This window comes from Diceros bicornis, chromosome X (assembly GCF_020826845.1).
Source record: "Diceros bicornis minor isolate mBicDic1 chromosome X, mDicBic1.mat.cur, whole genome shotgun sequence".
In the NCBI taxonomy this organism is placed as follows: Eukaryota; Metazoa; Chordata; class Mammalia; order Perissodactyla; family Rhinocerotidae; genus Diceros; species Diceros bicornis.
Window position 1 is genome coordinate 109023339 of NC_080781.1, and position 22730 is coordinate 109046068.

Genomic DNA, 22730 nt, shown 5'->3' on the forward strand with positions numbered 1-22730 from the left:
TGCAAAAAGACCTTCCAAATATATGTATTAGAACAATGTAGTAGGGCCGGCCCCGTGGCTTAGCGGTTAAGTGCGTGCACTCCACTGCTGGCGCCCCGGGTTCGATTCCGGGCACGCACCGACACACCGCTTCTCCGGCCATGCTGAGGCTGCGTCCCACATACAGCAACTAGAAGGATGTGCAGCTATGACATACAACTATCTACTGGGGCTTTGGGGGGGAAAAAATAAATAAAATCATAAAAAAAAAAAAGAACAATGTAGTAGTAGATGATTGGAAACCATCTAGATGTCCATCAACAAATTATGGTTCATCCAAGCAATGAATCAGGCATTTCTACGTGTACTAATATGAACTACCTCCAAAATCATGTTAAATGAAAAAAGTTGGGTGTAGAAAAGTATACCCAGTATGTTATTTTTTTTTTTAATTGATGTTTTAATGGCTTTTAACATTGTGAAATTTTCGGTTGTACATTTTTGTTTGTCCATCACCATATATATGACTCACTTCAACCCTTGTGCCCACCCCTCACCCCCATTGCCCCTGGTAACCACAATACAGTTTTCTCTGTCCATGTGTTGGTTTATATTCCACATATGAGTGAGATCATACAGTGTTTGTCTTTCTCTTTCTGGCTTACTTCACTTAACATAATACGCTCCAGGCCCATCCATGTTGTTGCAAATGGGACGATTTTGTCTTTTTTTATGGCTGAGTAGTATTCCATTGTATATATACCACATTTTCTTGATCCAATCATCAGTCGAGGGACACTTAGGTTGCTTCCACTTCTTGGCTATGGTGAATAATGCTGCAATGAACATAGGGGTACATAAGCCTCTTTGGATTGTTGATTTCAGGTTCGTTGGATAGATTCCCAGTAGTGGGATGGCTGGGTCATAGGACATCTCTATTTTTAATTCTTTGAGGAATCTCCATACCGTTTTCCATAGAGGCTGCACCAGTTTGCGTTCCCACCAGCTGTGTATGAGGGTTCCTGTTTCTCCACATCCTCTCCAACACTTGTTGTTTACCCAGTATGTTATTGTTTGTATTGTATAAATGCCTAGAATATCTCTGGAGAATAAACAAGAAATTGGTAGTGGTTATTGCTTCTGGGGAAGGGAATTGAATGGCTGGGGTTAGGATAGAAGGAAAACTTTTCAGTTTTTGAGGTTTTTTAAAAACTTATTTCTTTTTACTGTCTGGGTTTTGCACCATGTGCGCGTATTACTTATTCAAAAATTACTTAAATATGAACAAAAGTTAAAGATCACTAAAAAAAGTAGATATGGGGAGGATAATAGCTCAAAATATCCATGTTTTGACAAGCTTTGGATGAATGTATGAAACCTTAAGCCTGCAGATGAGGGACAGGGTCACTGACTCCTTAGAACACAGGTAAAGAATGTTAAGCTATCATAGATGAGTTAAGAAAGCTAAACAAAGATGGTCTGAGAGCATGTTCAAGTTAGGAGGGAAGAAAATCCAGAAATCTCTACAGACATAAGGTAAGAAATATTCAGCAAGACTCACGAATAGAAAAAATAAACTTAGAAAGTTATACTATACCATAAAAAGGACTAAAAGTATGTTATCTGAAAAAACCGCATGATACTAATGACACTGAGGTGTGATAAGCGAAATTAAAGAGGTAGCTTCCCACTGTATTTGGTATAGACATAACCTGGTCAGGAGCTCTGATCCAATGTATTGATCCAGCCTGTTTCTACAACCAGTGGGCAGTTCTTGGGCAATTTGTGGTCAGGTATGCCATGGAAGAATCTGTAACTTTGTTTTTCCCCTGGGAGTCAACCCAGCGCACGCTCGCGCACACACACAAATACACACCCCCACCACCACAGTTCAGCAAGAAGTGTTTTACTTTCTTTGTTGTTTTTGCTTCTGCTCTCTTGACCCCAATGCCATGCTGATGAGTCACCTCACAACATCACTGCCTTTAACCTGCTTTATTTATGATCCTTATTAGAGTCTAATCCTTCTTTGCCCCTCTACCAGACCCACCCAGTCTGATCCAGGAGCAAAGCAAAAGAAGTGGAACTTAAAAGGAAAAGGAGTTAATCAGAACCAAGCTGGTCAGTTTGAGAACAGAGACCAGACAGAATCTAGGGCAAATTGCTTAAACCATCTAAATCACCAAATTCAATATTACTGAAGACACAATGGCTTCATTCACGTGAATACTAAGGCAGCCAGAAAAAGGTATGAAGAAGAGCCACAAAAATGATCTAACTTACACAAAACCAGTAAATAAAATTCCCTTGTGCTAGGCTGCTGAAAAGCTTTCTAGGTGAAGTGTTGTTTGAAAGTGCAAAAAGTACAGGTTAAGCCTCAGGCCACTGGGTAATGCCCAGAATACCCTCTGTGAGCTACCACAAACTGTTTAAAGGAGCTGGCAATATTTCATTTGGCCTCATGAGAACACAGACTATCAGTATATGTTGTTGTACATATTCCAAAAAAAAAATTTTAGAATATTTATTGTATCCTGTCCACATTTTACATGTCAATTACTATACAGTTTCTGCAATTGTTCGCTTTTCAGTTTCATCATGAATGCTTCCTGAGTAGAAGGTTGAAGCAATAGGAAGGAGCCTTGACAATGTCTCTCCTGACATCTAGTGGATGGATACCAGATACCACAGTAACTATAATATTTTCAAAGGATCAGTTTTGGGTAAAGTGAATCAATCTCTCTCTCTTGTATACTTTCTAAAGATGATCTAAAATCTTCTAATCATATTTCAAGGTGCAAAGCAAAACTAAGTATCTCCTACTGATGGGTCTGAGTTACACATATATAGTAATTAATTTTGTACCTACCAAACAGCCAAGTTTTTCTGTTTTTCCTTAGGATGGCCCAGTAATTCCACGAGCTCTCCTTTTATAGGTATCCAAGACAGCAAGGCCTAGTAATCAAATGCATGGGTTCTGTATTCATCTTCTGTGGTTGCTGTAACAAATCATCACAAACTTAGCAGCTTAAAACAATGCACATTTATTATCTTACAGTTCTGGAGGTCAGAAATCCTAAAATCAAGGTGTCAGCAGGGGCTAATTCCTTCTGGAGGTTCTAGGGGATAATCCATTTTCTTACCCTTTCCAGCTTCTAGAGGCCGTGCACATTCCTTGGCTCATGACTCCATTGCTCCATTTTCATATTTCAGGATACATATCCTAGTCAGTGACCCAATCTTCAATGACACGGCAGCATTTGCTTGTCTTGGATGAATGTCCAGCTTGCAGTGATCAATTAAATTATGAGGCTATTCCTGAGGGGGCAGACTCTACAAGAGAACATGATCTTTAGCCCCTAAAAGCTGTGTTTTTTACTCAGTAAGTTTTTGAGGTATATAGGGCATTATACTGGAGTTTGGGAAATTTGGCTACTAGTTCTAGATCTTCTTCTTAACAGGACACTTAGATGAAATATGCAATGGCCTCACTGAGATGACAAAGATGCCCAGAAAATTGCTACCTACCTCCCAATCTCTCCTCTAATTATTTCTTGATGCCTGATTTTGAAAGAAAAAAAAAAAGGCAGGGAACGGGAAGCCATTTATTCAACAAATGGAGATAAGACTTAATATGAAAATAATCCTGTAAAAAGATGACATTGATACCTTAATGCAAATAAGAAATGAATGATCTGTACAAGATCCTTTCCTGCAAACACATTTTGATAAGCCAGAAGAAAGAGACAGTCTGAGTGCCTTAGGAGCTGGGGGCACAAAGTTCTGGTAGGGGAGACACCAGGAACACCCACTGCCTAGTCTACTTGATCAAGGTGCAGATGGCTAGCCCAGTGTGAGGAAATGGGGGTTTTTAAGATCTTCAGAAATATTATGACAAATATTGTGACAAAAACCTTACTGCTCCTGAGACAGTGACTCTGAGGATGAATGTCATGTGAGAAGACATTTACTTGCCTCTCAAGGAAGTCCCTTTCACAAGACTACAGCCATCTAAACCTCCACTTCTGCACCTTTCCAGTGAAGCAGTACTGGGGATTAAAAAAAAAATGCTGTTCCCTTTACCCAAAGGAGAAAGAAATGTGGACTAGGCTCGCTCAAGGCCGCCAGAGTGGTCACACAGAGAGAGCCAGAGTTTATGGCAAAGTTGGAGAATGACAATCAGGAAGGCCAAGTTACTGGTCCCATTTTAAGAAAAAGCTGACTTCTGCAGGACAGGAGGCTTTTGCTGAATAGAGCTTTTTGGCCAAGTTTAATCAAAACAAAAGCTGTCACCCCTTCTGAAGTGAAGTCAACCTGGAGGTGGGGAGAAGAGAGGCGTTTCAGTCTTTCCTTGGCATGCTATTTAGTAAATAAGTGTGGCAATGGCCTGAAAAGCAATATTCTTTCCCCAAAGCCTAATTCCTACAAAGGCACAAGGGTCACAGCTTCCAAAGCATCAAGAGATCTTGAGCCACCCCAAGGTGGCTCCATTTCGTACACAGTCTAAAAGGTTTCGAGACCAACTGGGACTTGGGTTCTGGGACAATTTAAATGGGAGAAATTGTGGTTTCAGTGTACCCAACTCTTTTATAGGCCAACAGTCAGGCCCATTACTGTGAGAACCCAATCAAGGCTGAATAGGCAGTATGGATTCAGTCTGCACCATTACTCCTCGTGACACACTTATTCAACAAACTCTTAATGACTCTACAGTCCAGGAAAAGAGCCAGGCCTCAAGGTGATAAAGGTGAACAAACTGCCATCAGGGAGGGAAGGACAGACATCCACAAATACAGTAAAAAGTGGCAAGCCCCATAAAAGCAGTACAAACGATGCGCTACACAATGTCAGACAAAGCAGAGATGATTTCTGCCTTGGGAAGAAGAGGAGAGAGCTGGAGAAGCTTAACTCAGGAGAAGGTTGCTTTGGAGCTGGAAAATTAAAAGGTGGGAGTACTTACTCTGTGTGAATAGGATTATTTATTCTCTTTTGTTATTTTACTTGCTTACTTAGTGAATGTAGTTCTGACCCAGCCCCAATACCTGGACCACTCTGCTACACACACATCTTAGAGCCTTCAGCTCTCCTCCCCTTAGTCTGTTCCCACCTGCTCACTATTACTACCAGATTCCCTGGCTCTCACCCCCTTCACATCCCTCCTATCTTTTTCTGGTGCTTAAAATCACCTGTTGCAACGGTAACTCTTTGGCACATTAGGATGACACGTGAAGCAAGCTGCTTATATCAACACCCAACGCTCCACTCGAACAGGATCCTGGTCTTCTTGCATTAGACAAATTTTCCACAACTGAAGATGAGTTGTTAACGAAAGAGTCCACGTTTGACAATGCAACAACAATCTACCACCTCAAAAAAAGAAAAAAAAAGAGGAAGAGTCCTTGCTGCATTCCAGACTCAGAAGCCTGTAAAAACGCAGTAAGGATAAAAATAGCCTTCTGCAGTTTGGGATGCCCAAGGCAAGAGTCGCAGTGCAGCCAAGTGTCAAATACATGTGATAAATGCTTAAGTAAACATCACTTCACCCTAAAAAGGCCTGGTTTGTTTATTTTCTATTTACTATTTATTTTTAATTTACTTATTTACTCTTTATAGTTTACCTGCTTCTGAATGAATTTGCTACAATATATAGTAAAAAATATATATAATGCAAGGATACATGCACCCAAGATGGTGAAAATAAAGATATAAATAACATATATTAAACCTGTAATAGAGATAGGAAAAGAGAATTTATCAGGAACCAGGGATGAAATGATTACCATAATTGAGCATTCAGTTTACTTCTGAGCATCCTGAGAACCAAGACCAGGCAAGCCAAGTCCCTCCCAAAAATCTATAGCTCTTGCTGTCTCAACAACTCCACTTCCTCTATAGAAACAAGCTTTTTCCTGGCACTAAATTCTAGATGGCATTTTTCTTAAGAGTTCTTAGTTAAAAGACAATGAGTATCGCCATTATTTTCAACAAATAATTCTCTGAAAGATGCAGAATTGCTTTATGTGAACATTTCTTAATACTTCTCAATAACAGTCACAGGTATTGTGTCCAGCTGTATTTAGAGAGCCTGAGAGAGTGTATGGTTAACATTTTGGTGACTGTCTCTCAAACATCTTCAACTATTTTTTGACATAAGCTGACTAGAAGCCATTTCAAGATGGAGTTCTCTGGTGAAGGACCCAAACACAACATTGGCGCGGGGGTGGGGAGCTTGCTATGCTTTATATAACAGAAATGTGGGGACAGGGTGGTAAAAAAATCAAGGAACATGATATGCATTTGATCACTGACACTGCTGGTTGGCAGGACCAACTTGTATGTGTATGTGTGTGTGTATTTTTTACTTTTTTAGCAAGAGCAATAATTCTCAAAATGTTAAGAGTAGCTAGAACCTCCCAGAGCAAGACTGTGTGCCCCCATGACTCCATTCTCCAGAACTTTCCTACCTCTCTTTTCCATCAAATTTTGCCTGTCCTATTTCTGTTAGTGCAGCTCTGCTTATTAACAGAATATCCTGTAAAAAGTTTTAGTTGTCCAGTAAAGATTTAAATAAACAGATAACTATTAATCAGTATCTCCAGGGGCCAGCCCTGTGGCTTGGCGGTTGAGTGTGCGTGCTCCGCTGCTGGCGGCCCTGGTTCGGATCCCGGGCGTGCAGGACGTGCCGTTTCTCCGGCCATGCTGAGGCCGCGTCCCACATACAGCAACTAGAAGGATGTGCAACTATGATGTACAACTATCTACTGGGGCTTTGGGGGAAAAAATAAATAAATAAAATTAAAAAAAAAAAATCAGTATCTCCAGAAAGTAGATTCCAATGAATTACCACACAGTAAAAGTACTATCAACATCCTAACTCTATGTTAGATAAACTAGGAGAATCTTCAAGTCAACATTCCCTACCTTAGTAATATATAGTCAGCTTGACCTTGAGAAGTGACTCGACTGCAGGGCTTCCTGTTGAGCAGTGTTTCCTATCAATGAGAGTAGAGTAGAGAGTATAAATAGCAGTAGTACAACAAACAGATGGTACAGGGGTGGGTCTAATTTTGTCTTCTGTGAATGAAAATTAACGATTATGTTAACTCATATCTCCAGCAATAGTTTGAAGCTTCATTCCTATATCCTACCTTGCCTTTCAATCTTCCAAATAGAAGATATAATCGGGTCCATTCCTCACACCACAAACCAGGATAAATTCCAAATGGATCAGAGATTTCAATGTAAAAATTGAAACCATTTATTAAAAATGAACTCTTTCTTATCCCCTTATCCGAAAGTGTGTTATAACTTTACCTTCTTTTTCTAATAAAGAAAACTAACATTAGATTGCCTGTAAGATGGTTAAATATACTTTATTAAAAACTGTAATTAACAATTACAAAGCTAATTTGGAAGAACAAACAAGTAAGAATATGCAAGAAAAGCCTGAAAAATAAGACCCCAAGGGAGGGGGACACTAGCCCCACCTGACAATAAAATATACCATAAAGCCTCTATAAATAAAATAAAATGATAAGACAGACTAATAACAGAATTTAATAATCCAGAAATAGACCCAATTACATGTGCAAGTTTAGTTTAAAATAAAAGCAGCACCTCGAATCAGAGAGGAAAATATGGGCTTGATATTGGGATAACTAGGTAGCCATAATGTAAAAAGATAAAATTGGATCTATTCCTCATCCATAAACAACTGGATCAGAGATTTAAATGAAGCAAACAAATGATATCAGCACTAGAAACTACGGGTGAATTCCTCTATAACCTGAGAGTGAGGAAATCTCTCCTAACTAGGACTCAAAATCCAAAAGCAAAAAGATAAATTTAATTACATAAAAACTTTTTAAACTTTTGCATGTCAAAAAACCATAAGCAAAGTAAAAATATATAAGATTGAAGACATTAACACCTTGTCCTGAATTTTAATTGTTTGAACATCTTGTCACTCGACAGGAAGAAAGCTATCTAAGACTACTAGGACTGTATCAAAGGACTTAGATGCCAGATTGGAAGGTCCCAATGGCCAGAGACAGGACAATTACAGTACCAATGAAAATATTAGCTGTAGTGGACTGAAATCCATCAAATATATTTAAATCCATGAGTTTATAATTAGGCTAAAGGAGAAAAAAATTGGTCACTGTTCAAGGATGCTAGTAAACCAACTCATTATTTTGAAAGATGGTAAACAAGAGGAAGAACTCAAGCATTTTATCCTGTCTTTCCTACATACACCAGTCCTGAGGGTAACCAAATAGTAGATATAAGGAAGTTGTACTCTTTATAGGAGTATTCCAGCTGATAAATGAAGAAGGGATGTTAGAATTAGAACATCACTGTTTTGCAACCCTTAATGAGTTAGAGTATCTAGATATTGATCATCAACGGTGGGTGGCTAACTTTTAGAATGAGACAACCAGAACTTGTATGCTTCCTGATGGAAAAATCAACAAAATCACAGTGGGAAACTCTTCAGGACAAAGGGTCTGGTTTCTTCAACAAATAAATACAATAAATTAAGAGATGGAAAGGAAAACTACAGATTAAAAGAATTAAGACACTTGGGAAATAGTCACAAAGTGTGGTCCTTTTTTGGATCCTGAGTCAAATAAGCAATGGAAAAAAAGGGGACTTATGAGACAGGTGGAAATATGAACACTGACCTGAAATTTGATCATATTAAGAAACTATCAATTTTTAGGTGCAATACAGTATTGTGGTTATTTTAAGCATCCTTATCTTTTAGGATACATACTGAAATATAGCCGAGGAAATTTCTTTCATCAAATTTAAATTCATCAAAATACTATTTGCCTCAAATATAGGTGGGGAGAAATGGCTGAGGGTAGAGATGAAGCAAGATTGGGCATGATTTGATAATTGTTGCAGCTGGGTGATGAGTACCCAAGGACTCATTACACTAGCAGTGGTGTGCTGGATATGGCTAGCACCTGCTCAAGAAGGCTCGTTATTGAATTTTCAGGAATTCTGACATCACATTGGTAGCTTGAAATTGGCCATGGTGGGAGTATTTACATCATGAAAATCAGCACATGCTACCAATCAGCTCCCTCCCCAAGAGCCAGATGTTAAATCGTTTACCAGCACACCACTGCTATTCTATTTTTGTACTTTTTTTTATTCAACAAATATTTATTGAGCACCTACTATGTGCCAGGCACTGGGTTAGATGCTGAGAATATAGCAGTGAACAAAAAAGACATCATCCCTGCTTGTATTAATTTCGTAGAGCTGCTGTAACAAAGTACCATAAACCGGGTGGCTTGAAACAATAGAGATTTATTCTCACAATTCTGGAAGATAGAAGTCCAAAATCAAGGTGTTGGCAGGGCCATGCTCTCTCTGAAACCTGTAGGGGAATCCTTTCTTGCCTCCTCCTAGCTTCCGGTGGTTGGCTGGCAATCTGGTGTTCCTTGGTTTGCAGCTGCATTAACTCCATCTCTGCCTCCATCACCACACAGTGTTTTCCTTATGTGTCTGTGTCTTCACGTGGCCATCTTCTTACAAGGACACGACTCATAGTGGATTAGGGGCCCACCCTACTCTAGTATGACTTCACCTTTTTTTATTTTCTTAAATTTTTAATTGTGGTAAAAAATACATAACATAAAATTTACCATCTTAAGTACTTTTTTTTTTTTTTGGTGAGGAAGATTAGCCCTGAGCTAACATCCATTGCCAATCCTCCTCATTTTGCTGAAGAAGCTTGGCCCTGCACTAACAGCTGTGCCCATCTCCCTCTATTTTATATGTGGAATGCCGCCTCAGCATGGCTTGATAAGTGGTGCGTAGGTCTGTGTCTGGGATCCGAACCTGCAAACCCCAGGCCACCGAAGTGGAGCACGCAAACTTAACCACTCCGCCACCGGGTCGGCCCCTTTCTTAAGCACTTTTAAGTGTACTGTTCAGTAGACTTAAGTTTATATACATTGTTGTGCAACAGATCTCAAACTTTTCATCTTGCAAAACTGAAACTCTATATCAATTTTTCCTTTCCCTCAGCCCCTGGCAACCATCATTCTACCCTCTGTTTCTACTTTAGATATCTCATATGAGTGGAATCATTTAGTATTTATCTTATTGTGACTGGCTTATCTCACTTAGCATGATGTCCTCAAGGTTCATCCATGGTGTAGCATGTGACAGGATTTCCTTCTCTTTTAAGGCTGAGTAATATTTTATTGTGTGTATATAACACATTTGCTTTACCCATTCATCCATCCATGAACATTTGGTTGCTTCCACCTCTTGGCTATGGTGAATAATGCTGTAATGAACATGAGTGTGCAGCTATCTCTTCGAAATCCTGTTTTGAATTCTTTTGTACATGTTTTAATATTCCAATAATAAAACTTCTAAAAATATGCTAAGAAATAGGAAAAGGGCTGTAACTCAGGGAATAAAATGCATGAAAAGCATAAGCAAACTATGTTGCAAAAGGAATTTTTATAAATATAATTTAAATCCAATGTTTAAATAGTCTTTTCAACAATTAAGTATTGATTTCATCTAGATATAGAAGCAACTAGAACTAAATGAGATTTTCTAGATGAATATTGCTTTTTGCAAAATAAATTTAATTGATGTACATGTATGAATTAGCAATTCTTCACTCTAGCATATAAATCAATGAAAGGAAAAATGTATTTTCCTTTCATATTCATTTCCAAGCACATATGTTTGTAGTCTCTATTATATGTACAGGAACAAACACTTGAATTAGACTCCTAATTGCTTCTTTTGATTGTGAACACTGAATTGTAATTAAGATGCATACACTTAGCTCCAATATTTGTGTTGTCTCCGTATTTGTGAGGATGTAAATTCAGACGCTATTAGACTTGAAGTGTCCCTTTTAGTCTTTGCATTTTGCCTGGCTTTATGTCAGTATAAATTAGCATAAAATAGGTAGTGAGTGATAGGGTTAAAATATGGTTATTCTTTTTATCTAATGTATTACAATGGAGGAAAATAAAACAATCATTAGTGGGTGAATGGGAAATCGGATGGAAGAGAAACCTGTGCTCTGTGTTTCAATAGTTGAGGACCAAATGTATGCTTCAGAATTATGAATATTTGTTTCCACAGAGTCTTTTCCAAGGCTGCCCTTTGTTTATATAACTTGGCTCCACGTTTGTTAATTTTCTATAAATTGTAAGTAATAAAATGATTCTAGAAACTACTGGTTTGTTATTCTTGGTCTTGCATCCCTTTAAGGTCTACGTGTGCCAATCACATGTAGGTCTAGAGAGTTTATGGAATTGGTATTAGAATTCATGCCTTCTGCAAAGGTTTTTTTCTGATATTGGACTACATACATTTGGTTCACATCCCATGGGAAACCTATTAGGATTTGGAGCTGCAAAATGGCTGCAGAGATCTAAAAGTTTAATAACCTGCATGGGCAAATACAATTCAGCAGGAGCACACAATGAACAATCATGTCAATACATCCTCTGTATCAATAACATGGCCAGGGGTCCAGACATGACCCAGAGCATGCTGCAGGTGCTGAGTCAGTCCCCGGGAAAAGAGCAAGCTGATGGGGAATGCATCACGTACCCGCCAGTCTTTGCCTACTAGCTCACCATAATCCACCAAGGAGTACTGCCCTCCACTGCACAGATAATTGCAGAACTGAAATTAAAAAGTAAGGTGGGGGCAGCAGGAGCCAGAGGGTAGAGAAGAGAACGGGGCCCTTGTGAGTCTGGCCTGGAGTATGCCAGCATACAATTTTTCTGGGTACTGTATGGTGGAAACTAGCTCTAATCCTTCTCCCAGGGGACAGTCTTACCACCTGTGCTCTCCTCTAATCATCTTTGATAAGGCTTATGCAGTAGGAAGTTATGTTTCAGCAGCTGTGATCGGGCCCAGGGCATAGCTAAGTCTATAGTTACTTGCTGGTTAAATCAGAGCTCTTCTGGAATTTAGCAGCCATTTGTGTATACTGCCTCAGTATTTTTAGACTGTAAACTTGTCCTATCATACTTCTATGAGAACTCAGAGCTGAACAAGTAATAGTTAAGGAAAAGCAAATTTGTGAGTGAATTAACAAATGTGCAAAATGAAGAGAGCTAGCCACAGGCAGGAAAAAGGAGTATTCATTGTAGAGAGAAGGTATACACTTGCTCGACAACCTTTCATGAGGCAAAAAGACATGCCTTTAGGGGTACTTCTAATTTCGGAATATCAAAACTTCAAAATGTGTTCCTCCAATTAACCAATGAGAATATGAGGTTAAAGATAGCTATCAGAAAACCTGGATTCAAATCCCAACTCTTCCACTGATTTTCTGGCTGTATGACATTAGGGGAAATCATTTAACCTCTGTGATCATCAGGTTTCTCATAGGAAAAAAAAACCTTCCTAATCACACCACAGGGCAGTTGTGAAAATCAAACGAAGTAACAGAAAGAACATTTAGCACTACCCTTGGTAGAGTAATGGGACTTAATAAATGCTTGGTAATAATAATAATTTCTATTATTGAAGTAAATAGGTTTTCTGGGCTCTCTAGGAGAGAAGGGCAAACCTTTGCCTACATGTCCTGTCACCCCCATCCAATTGCTAATTAGAATTACATGGCAGAGTAAATAAAGAAAACTCTTTCAGGCTGAAATGAGAGAGCCATACTCCTCCTTGAGGTTGAGAAAGGCTATTCCCAAATGGTGCGCTTATTTCCTCCCTCCATAATGCCCCTGAAATGGTACAGTTGATGAGGTTAAAGAAAATGGCGCATAAACAAGAAGTTAATTATTTCCAAAGGAAATGAATACTCATAATTCAATGCAGGTGGTGCTTAATAAACAACCCTTTCACTGAGTAAACAAAAGAGGGAAACTGTGAATGGTTTACAGGCATCTAAGTGAAATCGCGGATGGGACCTTATGCATGTGTATCTTAAGACCTCTACTGTATTCTCTTTTAGTGTTCACCTCTCAGATACGTGTCATTGGAAGAGTTTGGCAACACAAACATTAAAATACCCTTAATCAAGTGCATATGTGTAGATCCTGCACTTGCTTAGAGAGGTGGAGGAAAAAGAATTGGAGTCACTTGTTTATGCACTTGGGCAGCTGTGCTGTTGGACCAATGCCACTCCGATTCCCCACTGAAACAAAGGAAGCAAACTCTGTTTTCAAGAAAATAACGCCTAACACTTTGGCCAAACAGTTGTCTCCAAATGTTCTCCTCCTTAAAGAACACTGTAATAATTACAAATATATGATTAAACGACATTTGGAAAGATTACCTGTGCGCGTGTAAGATGTTTAACTCTTCTCCTTTTAAGCCACCAGAACTGTGGTCATTTACTTGGGCTTTAGAGGGCAATGCCTGACATTTGGTCTTTGGTGGATTTAACAGGCCGTTTGTAAGCTTAAAGGTTTTGCCTGGTTAAGTCGGGTTTTATCACAGAGGCCATTTGCAACTTTATGCTCTGTCTCACAGAAATGTCAGTGTTTGCCTTTGCTCTGAACGGGGCATAGCAACTCAAGGTTTGTCTCTGAGGAGCTCTGAAAATAGAAGATCTTTGGCTTTAGGTCTGTGTTCTTAACCGCCCACAAACAACCTGTGTGAAGCATTCATTTTCACTAAGCATGCTATAAGGCTTCTGGATGACCAAGCAGCAGCAGTCTTTTGGGAAAGACTAAATGCTCATAACTCTCTGCCACATTGTAAACTGCCAGCATGTTTTCCTTTATTCCCTTCCTGGTGGAAAAAAAAAAAACCTATATTTCGATAATAAGCTTGAGAAATACATTTTCGATGGATTCTGTGGAAATAACTCTCTCATTCGGTGTGGGAAGTTGAACCTCAGCTGGGCTTGCACTGCAGCTTGGCAGGCCTCTTGTTGACTCCCTCGGGAATTTCTTAGAACAGTTGTTCCAAATCCAAACTGTTTCCACTGCTCTCAAGTCCCCAGTCCTACCCCAGCTGTCCCTCCTCTCACAGATGACCTCACCATCTACTTCACTGCACAGACTGTGGCCATGTAGGCTCCCTCATTCCCCATCTTTCTTCAAACAGGCGTCTTTGCCTGTACTCTACCACAACGCTTCTGTCTCAAAGAAGACATGTCTCTCTTGTTCTTGCCAAGGCTATGTCCTCTACTCGGACACTTGATCCCATCCCCTCTCCACTCCTGAGAGAAACTGTTCCATATGCTGTTTTTAGTGGTTCCTTCCCCATGATCTATAAACACATTCAGAGCTCCTCTGACTTTGACCCAAGTTACCATCCTCTTTCTCACCTTCCTTTCAGAAGTCAAACTTCTCACAAACACAGTCAATGCTCAGACTCCTTTCTCAGCATAGTTCACTCCTCAACCCCTTGCAGTCTAGCTGCCACCCCACCACTCTATTACACTCTATTGAAACTGCTGTCTTGAAAGTCCGCAATGACCTAATAATTGGCAGGTTAGAGGGCTTTTTCTTAGAATTCACCCTGCTTGACCTAGCTGCAGCTTTTACCAATGTTGACCACTTCACGCTTCTTAAAACTGTCCCTGGATTCAGTGCAATTACCTTGACTTGCCTCCTATCTCCTTGACTATTTCCAGTTTGTCTCCCTTGTTGACTCTTTTTCCTCTATCTATCCCTTAAATGTAAGCACTCCCCAGAGGTCCTGTCCTTGGCCCTCAACTTTTCTATTCTCTCTTTTCATGAACTTACTAATTCCATAGGTTCAATGACCTTCTCCATGTGGATGGCTACCCAATCCCTATCATTCACTCATGTATTCATCTACCAATTATGCAGCATGCATTCAGTAAATAAGTAGTGACTGTTCAATTTATCATTCTAACCGGGACATTTTGAGTATAAAAGAGGGCACTATTAATACTTACATCAGAGCAAAGGCATGAAGCCAAACTGTCTTGGGCAAACTGAGACATAGGGTAACCCTAAGTATAAGGCAGTCTGCCAAGTGTTGTGAATCTACAAAAGTAAATCATAAACACATCCTGCCGTCAAAGAGCATTAAGTCTAGTAGAGTGATAAGACATGAACATAAATAAACAGAATACTATCAGAAAGTGATAAATATCCCGAGAAAGGTCCTGATAAATTATACTGGATTTTCAAGGTAAGAGGAGTTTTACTTTCACCTTGAAAAATCAGGAAAAGCTTTGTGAAAATGGCAGTCGAGTAGCCCTCAGACGTATGAAGATGGTGGCGGGTGGGAGTTGCAAGTAGAGGGAACAGTATAGTATGAGCAGGGCCCCATTCATGGTTCTTCAGTTTCCGTCCTGCAAAGGAGTGCCACATCTAAGTAGGCACTGTTCATACTGTTGACAACTTGATTATTTGAAAATTTCCACATTTTGATAATTTTTTTGTTACTCCAAAGATGGGTGATGTATATTTATTACAAAAATTTTCTAATAGGTGGCAGAAAATGCCATTTTCTAATAATAGTCAGTATGTTACAAGAATTTTCTGACAGATGGAAATAAAAAAGTGTTTTGAGGAAGAGACACCTTTTTCTACTTTGCACCAAGATTCCATACAGGCTAGCAATGATCCTGAGTATCTACAAAGGCATAAAAGAGAAAATTGTGGAGCATAAGTAAGACAGAGAATACACGAGTCTGACTAAAGCATGGGGTGCAGGAGAGGACACAATGAAAAAAACTGGAAAAGTGGATTCAGACCAGATTGTGGAGGGCCTTGAGTGTCAGCATAAGAAAATCAGACTCTAATCAGTAGGCAAGGGTCAAAATGGTTTCAAGAAGTTACCTCGGGAACAATATATAAAATAGTTTCGAAAGGCAAGGACTAGAAATGGGGAGACCAGTTAGAAAGTTATCGGCCTTCTAGTGTAGGCCAATATTTCCCAAAGTGGCTTGTGAAACTAACTCTATTTCTTCTGCGTTTTTTTTTTTTTGGTGAGGAAGATTAGCCCTGAGCTAACATTTATTGCCAATCCTCCTCTTTTTGCTGAGGAAGATTGGCCCTGGGCTAACATCCGTGCCCATCTTCCTCTACTTTATATGTGGGACGTCTGCCACAGCCTGGCTTGAAAAGCAAGCAGTGTGTAGGTCCGTGCCCAGGGTCCAAACCCTCGAACCCCAGGCCACTGAAGTGGAGCGCACAAACTTAACCACTACGCCACTGGGCTGGCCCTTCTTCTGGATTTTAATGACAACATCGGACAGCAGGAGAGCAGAAGCAGAGAAAGTTGCATGGCTTAATTCAGCCCTACCATCTCTCCCTAGCTCTGACTCTTCTACATTTCGCCCTGGGTACTCTGCCAATGCTTCATATTTACATGTCCAAAATCAAACCATTATCTTTTCCCTCAAAACTATTTGCTCTCTGGGTACTACTGCAAAATAAGGGTGGCTTAAATAAGAATTTCAGAGGTAGGCAGTCCAGAGCTAGTATGGCAACACCATGAAAGCTCCAGGGATCTAGACTTCTAGGTGTATACTCTGCCATTTTTAGGGTATGAGTCTTCATGGTCCAATATGAATGCTGGAATTCCAGCCATCACATCCTTGTTCCAGACAGTGTGCTGGAGAAAGAAGAGAAGAAATGTGTGGTCTCTACCTTTTCAAAGAGACTTCCTGGAAGTATCACATACATCCACTTTTATCTCATTAACCACAACTTAGTCATGTGGACATGTGCAAGAAAAGTTGAGAAATAGTGTCTTTCAGTTGAGTGACAATGTGCCCAGCTAAAAATCCAGTTTCTCTTACTAAAAAAAAACAAAAACAAAAACAAAGGAAGAATGGATATTGGGAGGTTACTGGCAGTGTCTGCCATAGAAGGTGAAATCTATAAGATTGACTGGGAGAGCAAAGGAGAGGAGGAGGTGTCAAGGATGGCAAGTTTTCCAGCCTGGGTGCTTGGGAGAAGGGTTTTTCTCTTATTTTCAACTGAACTTAATCCCAATATACTCCTGAGTAGATTTATGTATTTTAAAGAAGAGCTTTAATAGTTTTCCCATTTGGAGCAACTCAGAAGACACTACTCTAATAGAGTCCCACTACGGATTTGGTTATAGCCATACATATAAATTAGAACTAGAAAAGAGCCATTTGGAGTCCTGGCTATTATAGACTGCATTAGCAGGAATCACCATCTATATCACCAGACCTTCAAACAGATGTTATAATACAATAAGCATGTTTTATTATGATTATGCCTTGAAATTATACTTCCAAGGAGTTCAAATACATTACTGCTTCTTATAATTTTTAATCTGATATACATGATAGGCATATGAGCTACATAAGAGACAGGTAATTTAACACTCATTTTATTGATAGGGTCAGTAATAAATTGATGCTTATGGTCATGGGGTTTCTCAAATGGCTTCAAGCACCAAGTCCTCTTCTGGGCTTTCTCCCAAGATAGCTTGTTTCTTCCGAGCAGGTTAGTGACCCCAACCTTCCCTTCTATTACCTCTCAAAAGGGGCTAGTGACCCCAGCTTTCCCTTCTATTACCTCTCAAAAGGGGCCTGGGTACACACCGTTTGCCACTGATAGGACTGAGATTAGGCCTAGATCCTCAACACATCCAGTATAGATCTACATGGGCCAAGCAAGATGATTCAAAACAGATTTTTATGTTTTCCCAAATAGAACTCCCCATTTGCAAAGACCAAGCACTCAAAAGTATATCCAAGGGCCGGCCCCGTGGCTTAGTGGTTAAGTGTGCGCGCTCCGCTGCTGGCGGCCTGGGTTCGGATCCCAGGCGCGCACCGATGCACCCCTTCTCCGGCCATGCTGAGGCCGCGTCCCACGTACAGCAACTAGAAGGATGTGCAACTATGACATACCACTATCTACTGGGGCTTTGGGGGGAAAATAAATAAATAAAATTATTTAAAAGTATATCCAAAAGATGCTGCTGGACTGTTCAAGAACCCAGACCAAGAGGGATGAGAGACATCTTGAAAAGGGACTGTCTCTACTCTGGACTTGATCAGCAGATATGGGAAGGGAGGGGAACAGGAGTAAGAAAGGGACAGGGAGTAGGAAAAAGGGGATTATTTTGTGTTGTGCTTTGCTTTGCTTTACTTTGGTTCTGGGTAAAAAATAAGGTACTGGACCTAAACAATATCTTAATAAGGTAGGTCAGTATTTACAGTCCTTTGAACCCTGTTTAACCTTTCTGTGCCTCATCTGCTGGCCAAGAACACATACCAGATCAGTGACACAGTCATCATGAGGCCTCAAGTGCCTGGTTCCCAGTTTCATATTTTAAATAAGCCAAGTGACAGAAGAGAGGGAAAACTGGGTCAGAGAAACAAAGTTGGCCTGAAAAAATCTGTTTCAAAATAAAGCCAATTACACAAAGACATGACATTTCTCATCTAAACAGAAAAATAAGTTCGGCCCGTAACATCTTTCTTTTCCAATGGATATACAGAGGCATTTTTCAATGGTGCAATGGGCAAAATGATGGATCTACCATCGTTGTCAATTTTTTTATCTGATGAAGCTCCAATTCTTGCAAGATTTTAGTAGAGTTAGGGAAACAAACAAGTTAAGTAATTGGCTAACACAACACAGCTATAAAGATCCAACTAACTAAAAAAGGTGTATATACAGAACAAAACATGCCTAATGCCAAAGACAGATTTTTAAAATATTAGTTGATAGTATCTGCCCTTTAGATTCCTGGTCATCTATATTGTTTTCCACCAATTTCTTCTCTTGTTTCTTTAACTTTAGATTCCTAAATTTGTACTCCAACTTTGACAGCTGCCTCTAATCCCATAAATCATGGTGCCCCATTCATAACAATTTTTTGAATCTTGGCTTTCTGTCCCAGATATCAATTCTGCTGGTTCTTTTGACTTTTGTTCTGTCTGTCTGTCTGTCTGTCTCTCTCTAACACATACACACACACAGGAAGGGGGAACTCTGGCAGGTTAGGCAGCTTTCCAGGGCCTTCCATCAGACACCTGGGGAATATGGAAGAGGCCCAATTTTTCTTACTCCTGGGACTAAAGTGCTGTGAGGAAAAAATCCAGTGATGGGACCAAGTAGCTTTTCGCAAGGCAAAGCTGACTAAAGCCAAAGAAAAGTTGCTAGAACGACTATGAGCGCACCTATTTGACTCTGCTTCTCCATCCCCCATTAGCTCCCTCAAAATCTAGGGGACTCCAGCAAAATTCCAGGTTTTCTGCTACAATGATAGCTGGTCAGAGACCCCAGGATTCACAACTGGCCCAGGGCACGAGGGTGGGGTGGGGGAGGACTGGGCAGATGAATATTCTCAGTTATCCTTTAACCAAAGTGATTCTTCTTCACCAACTGGAGAGCCCCTCTGGAGTGCTACGCAGCATTCCCAGCTGTTATATATCATGGGTATAACATCACTGCATGCCAGAAGATGGAGAATGCAGGAATGCTGCTGATAAACCCATAACCCTAGAGTGTCACCTGTTAGGAATGGCCCAGTACTCCAGGAAAAGGGAAGGGCCTACATGACACCCATCAAGACCCTGCCTGCCACTCCCCAGCTCTGACCCACCCCAAAAGCTCAGACCAAGAACTTGAGTACTGGCCTCCTACCCTCAACGCAGGGGGTATGGACCAGGAGCCGAGCTGGGGAGCTTGCCTTCCACCTCCAGCACACCACAGAACTTGTCAGGTACCCAGGTAACCCTGGGAAGGCTTGGCCTTGCTCAAGCTGAAGGGGTGGATTCCTTTTTCTCTAAGCACCTGTTCAGGATTACCCCCCACCACCACCCCCATTGTTGTCAAATCAATTTATGTTTGTTCTCATCACCCAGAACCTGGACTCTTGGCTCCACAACCCAATGTCAACACTCATATTTAGCCCCCTTCAGTTTTGGTGATACTTTGGGCTCCCTTCAAGACCGGAGGTTTGGCTCACATCTAGTTTTCTACTTTGCTTATTTCATTTGATTGTTCTCCCAAACTTGAAATTGGGTTTTTTTATTTTTATTACAAAAATATCATATACTCACTATAAAGATTTTTTTTAAAAGATCAGCTAATAGAGAATGGTATAAAGATGAAATAAATTATCCATGATCCCACCACCCAGATGATGCCCTCTCCTGACTCAGCTAAGAATTTCCTGATTCAGCCCTGAAGAACCCCATCCATCCAAGTTGTACCAGCCTCTGATACTCCTTGCAATTAGATTTGGTCCACTAGGCACAGAATGAGAGGATCCAGAACTTTGGTCATGAACATGGTGAAAATATTTGGAATTCTCTCTCTCGTTGTATGCAAGGTGTATACACAAGGTATATAGGTGGATCCATCATCCTCATCAGCATTTAAGGCCTAGAGCTATGTTAGACACCTGGGGCAGACACTTGCGATATGTAAGCAAATGACTTCAGGCAACAGACCTGGATCTCCCCAGTCCTCCCAAGAGCAAGTACATTCAGACGTCAACTTGAGACCCTGTCACAGCCCTTGGGAGACCGAGATGTGTGTATATGTGTGCATGTGTGCGCACGCACGCATATACACACACAAATTAGATACTCATGTGTAAAATGGTTTATATTGCACAACTCATTTTAGATTTCCTGATTTTTTTTAGAATTTCTCATGTTCTGATTTGAATCTAAAATCTTCAAATAGATGTTTTCATTTTTCTAGAAGCAAGTTTTTGTCTATCACAATACATTTAAGGTTAAAGCTTTTTTACAGCTTTATTCTTTTAAAAAACAAGACTACTTTTATTTTATTTATTTATTTATTTATTTATTTATTTTGGTGAGGAAGATTAGTCCTGAGCTAACATCTGTTGCCAATCCTCCTCTTTTTGCTCAGGAAGATTGGCCCTGGGCTAACATCTGTGCCCATTTTCCTCCACTTTATATGGGACACCCGCCACAGCATGGCTTGATAAGCAGTGCATATGTCCGCGCCTGGGATCTGAACCCGGCAACCCCGGGCTGCCAAAGCGGAGCGCGCGCACTTAACCAATATGCCACCAGGCCGGCTCCAAGACTATTTTTAATGTACCAAGATCACAATCAGTTTTAAGTTGCTTTCATTACTCTCCTTCCACCTACTCAAGTCTTAAAAAGTTGAATTTCAAACCACTTGTGATTCTAGAGTAAGGGATGAGCTCCACCTTATGGTAATGTTTTGAAGTACATCAAAGAAAAGACCAGTAGCTTTCTGAACCCAATTTTCTGTCCTCTCTCTCTCTCACTCCACCTACAAGTTTTACACCTGTCCTAGAAGCTCATAGGCAAAAGGGATAAAAAAAAAAAATGCAGACCACATCCTCCAACAAACTGTAAATCCTCTTCAATGATATGCTCAAAGTGCCAAAATGGCCAAGACTGAGTTAGGATTAAGCAAAACCTTTCACTTCACTATTGGACTGCATACTGGATAAGAAGCTACACCTAAATCAGTAAAACAACTGAAGCCTTTTTTACCTGATACCAAACATCATCATCATCATCATCATCATCATCATAGCTAAAGATTATTGAGTACTTATTATCCACCAGGTTACATGTCATAGAACACCGCGCCATACTGCCTCTCTCTATGGCTCATATTCGATATGGTCTTTCTCAAAATAAACAACTTGAAACCACCGTCTTGTCCACAGTCTTTCTCAAAATAGGCAAAGGCAAGACAAGTCCTCTGGTTTCATTTCTATTCCTCTCACGGCCATCACAGATTTGTAATTCTTTGGCTTACCTCCTATGTTCTTTACTCTGGCGATGATTCTGTTTGTGATTTTGAGCATCAAGTATTGTAGCAGAGTGCTATAAACTGAATGTTGTGTCCCTCCAAAATTCCTATGTTGAAACCTAATCTCCCATGTGATGGTATTTGGAGGTGGGGCTTTTGGGAGGTGATTAGGTCATGAGGGAGGAGCCCTCGTGAACGGGATTAGTGTCCTTATATAAAAGAGACTCCAGAGAGCTCCCCGGCCCCTTCCACCACGTGAGGACACAGCCAGAAGTCGGCCTTCTATGAACCAGGGAGCAGGCCCTCACCAGAGAGTGAAGCAGCCAGCACCTGGATCTTGGACTTCCCAGCCTCCAGAACAGTAAGAAAGAAATGTCTGTGGTTTAAGCCACCCAGTCTATGGTATTTCTGTTATAACGGCCTGAATGGACTAAGACACTGACAGCCTAGATTTTGTGTCCCTTCACCATTATCTTGTACCTTCTCCTATACCCCCATCTCAGGCCCCTTAAACATCATTCATTTAAAATCACGTTGAAAATGACAGATTTCTAAAAATCCACCAATGTTAATACAACTCAAATCAGAAAATTTCCTAAAGCATTTATTTCTTAAAAATGTGGTCTTGGGGCCAGCCCGGTGGCATAGTGGTTAAGTTTGGGCCGCTCTGCTGCGGCGGCCTGGGGTTTGAGAGTTCAGATCCCGGGTGCACACCTACTCCATTCCTCAAGCCGTGCTGTGGCAGTGACCCACATACAAAATAGAGGAACACTGGCACAGATGTTAGCTCAGGGCCAATCTTCCTCACCAAAAAAATAAAAATCAAAAAGTGGTCTCCTGTGCTCTTTTTTAAAAATTTGGTAAAATCTATAGGGTATTTTTTTTTTCCAGTTTGAGCAAGTCCTAGTTTTCATGCAAACATGCAAAATCTGAAATGGTATTTTCCAGTACTTTCAACATTAATACCAAAGTCACATTCCATTAAGGGAAAAACCATTTCTTATTCATTCATCCAACAAAAATTTATTGAGCTTTTACTACTAGTAG

General features: G+C 40.3%; 1 long non-coding RNA gene across 1 annotated transcript in view; it reads right to left on the reverse strand.

The window, feature by feature from the left end:
- Window positions 1-590: 590 nt before the first annotated feature.
- The window catches only part of LOC131401359 (uncharacterized), a 61297-nt gene continuing 39157 nt past the window's right edge, over window positions 591-22730 (reverse strand). The window contains exons 2-5 of the long non-coding RNA XR_009217662.1: window positions 6901-6971; window positions 3123-3312; window positions 2849-2978; window positions 591-1081 (exon numbers count right to left, since the gene is read on the reverse strand). This is a non-coding gene — a long non-coding RNA (uncharacterized LOC131401359). The remainder of the gene's footprint in view (window positions 1082-2848; window positions 2979-3122; window positions 3313-6900; window positions 6972-22730) is intronic.